Source organism: Alligator sinensis, unplaced genomic scaffold, assembly GCF_000455745.1.
Source record: "Alligator sinensis unplaced genomic scaffold, ASM45574v1 scaffold148_1, whole genome shotgun sequence".
Classification (NCBI taxonomy): domain Eukaryota; kingdom Metazoa; phylum Chordata; order Crocodylia; family Alligatoridae; genus Alligator; species Alligator sinensis.
The window spans coordinates 605,953-610,394 of NW_005842407.1; positions in this window are offsets into that span (position 1 = coordinate 605,953).

A 4,442-nucleotide genomic window follows, 5' to 3' on the forward strand; every position below is an offset into this window, starting at 1 on the left:
GGAACTCCTTTGCACCGTGCATTTCTCTTGCAACTTGAGCAATGCACCCTGCAAATAAAGCTACAAATTGGCGGGAAATTCTCCCTTGCACCGGGGTTCTCCTCTGCAGCAGAAAACTCTACTGTGCAACAAAGCTGTAATTTAGAGGGAATAATTCTAGTGCCAAAGCGCTCACAAAATCATACCTTTGGGTTATGACACCCAGGACCAGGAGCCTCCAAAACATCCCCTTAAGCTCCTGCCCTTACCTCCAGGATGTTGCATTCAGCCTTGCAGCCAGACAATATTCCTGCTTGCCTGCCAGCAGCGAACTGCTCTGTTTATATAGGCGGCCAGAGATCTAAAATGTCCGCTGCAATCAAGCACCTGCTGGCTGCCTGGCTCAGCCCTTAAAGTGGCAGACACCAACAGTGCCCTGCCATACAGGGATGAACCAGCTGTTCAACGACCTGGGTACCAAGATTACCTTGGAGTGGAGCTTCTGGTTACTTGCCCAAGTAGATGTCTCCAGACAGGGGGAATGATGTTGCTGCATCACAGCACTACCAAATACTCAAGCTCTGTTTGACAGGCTTGCTGGGCATACACTCTCCGAAGGGACAGCTACCCCCTGAACACAATGAGCTGCTTATCAACCGTCAGGTGTATTTCTGGAATATACCATTTCTCGAGCTGCTCCACAAATTGTGTCCAAATATCTCTGAAGGCAGCAAGCTTTCCTTTCCTTGTGTGTCAGTTTGTTGTCAAATCTCAGGTAGCTGGTGAATTTACGGAATCGTTTTAAACTCATACTAGGTGTCCTTGTTTCCATGCCACCCTGTTGCTTCCACAACTCCAGTGTAGGCTTTCAGCTCTGTTTTGTCCAGTTTTTTCCGTTCCTTTCTATTTTCAGGATGGCTATCATTCCACTCCCTGAATCTTCTTTCTGCCTCTCTGTTTGTTTCTCTTATGGTAACAGTCAGGATATCTTGTAAGAGAAACAGGTGGAACGTTTCCACCACTGTGTCTTTATTACTTTCTCTTGTTGAACCAGCACTTTCATGAACTTTGTCCTTCGCTGTTCTCCGATGATATATTAGCTGTGGACTTTTTCCCCACACTCTGCCATTCCTTCCTCTAAAGTTGTCACCATTTGCAATGTTTTCTGGGATTGGTGGCAGTGTTACTGCTCTACACGGTGCTGTAGCTCTCCTCGATCTTCTGTGACAGCCCCAGGCTGGTCCACTTCCCTTTCCCATTGTAAGTGTTGGCATCATTTTTGCTTACAGCAACAACCTTCATCATCTGAGCTGGAGGAAGCTTCCACAGACACATGGTCTTCTTGCTCTGAACAGTCTCCTATGTCTGGAAACAAAGTCAGCATCCTCACTGCCTTGGGAAAAGATTTCACCACTGTCATCCCCGGTTACCTGTGCAAGATAGGCTTCAGCCCTGAATATGTGCTGCCTTCTCATCTTGGACTGCAGAAAGAAATTGATTACTGCTGAATGCATATAAATAAAAATCAAAGACAAGCCTGTCCACGTATGCTGTCACAGAAGCAATTCTGCCCTGCCCTATGGCAGCACAGGTAGCACCCTCTCCTCCTGGACACAGAAACCAGAAACTAGCAACTACCCTTTGCAGGCAAGCCAAATGTGGGTGGATGCAGTTTGGAAACCACACATGCGGGGGCTTATTGAGAGCAGATAAAAGGGGCATGGGGGTGTCAAGCCCTTACCATTGAAGGGAACTCAATAGTGTATGTTGTATTGCAGTATGATGTTGTTCTATTTCTTCTCTACTGTCCCTTTACTCCTTGTGGTCACTTCCAACAAAGGCAGGGCAAATTAGCTTGTATGTTATGAAGGGGCAGGTGAAGCAGAGATTTGCCATGAGAAAAGAGAGCAGAGGTAGATCTGGGTGTGATAAAGGGTTTTTTTGTTTTGTTTTTTGGCAAAGGGCAGGATGTTTTGATGACCTTGTAGCCTGCAAACAAAGTGGTTAGCAAAAGGGATTACCACATCTTCTGCAAAAGCAGAGTGGAGGATGGCCATCCAGTAGTTACCGTGGATACCTGAAGTCATTGGCGACGCGTAGGGGGTGCACACAGGTGCACGTGCACCCCCTGAGATTGGCCGTGTACCCCATGGAAGCACCAGCCACGAGATTGGAAGTGCCAGCAGAAGTGCACTTCCAGTTTCACTGCTGGCTCAGCGGTCAGCTGCCTGGGGGACTCCTCCCCCTCCCCACTTCCCCTCGTGGGTGATCTGGTGCCCCCCCCCGATTCAGGAGGCACCGGTTGCCCATGCCTGAAGTGGACATGAATGAAGTGTGAATGAATGCTGAGCTTTCAGATGCATCCACCCAAAGTGGCCAAACAGGTCTTGGCCTGTCATTTATACAGAAATAACAAGTTACCCCAATGCGTTAACATGGGCTTGGAGTAAGTTGTTACCCAGTATGGAAAAACACATTCACACCTGGGGTAACGTGTTACCCTGGGCAGTTTTTCTTCCACAGAGAGCAAATCATTTATATAAACTGGCTGTTCTTTGAGGATATTGTGCACTGTGGTGCCAGTGACAATGTCCTAAAAATAATTTTTTTTAGAATTAATTAACCTTAAGATACTGCACAAAATAGGTGTCTGGGGTAGGAACGTATGAAGGTTAAAGTGCAGAGTTCAGAACCTTGTGGAAATTCTTGATCCATATGTGCATGGCTCGAAGTGAAATGATGTTGCAAGTTTGAAGATTTGAACTGAGAGATACACATCTGGCAAAGAACACATGGCCTTACCATTACGTTCAACGAAAAAATACTTATTCTCCCACTTTTGTTGGAAGCCTCGATTTTCATCTGTGTATTTTCATTTCCAATTGCAATTGCCTTCCATTGTTAGATGGTTATCAAAAAAATTTTGATAAAAATTTCTACAGCAGCACAAACTGTTTACCTTCCCACTTCCAAGTCCAGACTAAGTAATGTGCTCACTGCAAGCAGTCACATCATATGATGTGGCATAATGACTATGGAAGCTGGTCACCATGTGCTTGTGCAAAGATTCAAGGAGACGCATATTAATTTCTGAAGAGCTGTATGTGGCTCCAGAGCCACCAGTTGGCCACCCCTGGCCCAGAGGAGAGGGCAGCGTGGCCCAGAGGAGAGGGCGGCATGGCCCAGAGTGTCCGAGAGTCTTGAAAGGGGCTAAGGGAAAGGCATATCAGGTGGAAGAAACATCAAAAGTGCTAAGACCCATGAGACTTGGGGCATTGTGTAAGGGAGGAACAGAGCCACAAAATTTGCCCCTAAGGCTGCAAGGCCCCTGCAGGGTACAGACAGGCTGAGAGGGCCCACTGAGTGTTAGGACTGGATTGAGATTAGCAGGGTCTGGGAGGAACCCATTGATGATTTGGTTGGATTTAGGCTCACTCTAGATCCTGTGGCCAGCCTGTCAAGTGGGGATGCTGTATAACCATTGGCCCCGCTGGCCTGAAGCCTTGGAGGAGTAAACTGTGAGGAGTCAGAAGTGCCTTATAATCACTCTGTCTGGGGTGTCTGGTTCTCTCCTGCCATGCCTTGATGAACATTTTTTTATCGGGAGCTGGATTGTAGGCCAAGCAATAATCCTCTGTGCTTACCCAGGCCAATTTCCCTTTGTGGGCCTCCTCCTTTCCCTCTGACCCCACCCATACCACATCCAATCTTTCTCATAGCTGCTGGATGGTCTGTTGCTCAGGAGACCACTGTGCACTGCAGTTAGCATAATGGGGAAAAACTAGAGCAGGAATAACTCAGCTTCCACAATCAGTGCTTTACCCAGGTATACCATCTTGGAGTCCTAGTGGACTCCAAGATGAACATGAGTCGGCAGTGTGACGAAGCCATCAGAAAAGCCAATGGCACTTTATCGTGCATCAGCAGATGCATGACGAATAGGTCCAAGGAGGTGATACTTCCCCTCTATCAGGCGCTGGTCAGACCGCAGTTGGAGTACTGCATGCAATTCTGGGCGCCTCACTTCAAGAGGGATGTGGATAACCTGGAGAGGGTTCAGAGAAGGGCCACTCGTATGGTTAAGGGCCTACAGACCAAGCCCTACGAGGGGAGACTAGAGAAACTGGATCTATTCAGCCTCCGCAAGAGAAGGTTGAGAGGTGACCTTGTGGCTGCCTATAAGTTCATCACGGGGGCACAGAAGGGAATTGGTGAGGATTTATTCACCAAGTCGCCCCCGGGGGTTACAAGAAATAATGGCCACAAGCTAGCAGAGAGCAGATTTAGACTGGACATTAGGAAGAACTTCTTCACAGTTAGAGTGGCCAGGGTCTGGAACGGGCTCCCAAGGGAGGTGGTGCTCTCCCCCCCTACCCTGGGGGTCTTCAAGAGGAGGTTAGATAAGCATCTAGCTGGGGTCATCTAGACCCAGCACTCTCTCCTGCTTATGCAGGGGGTCGGAC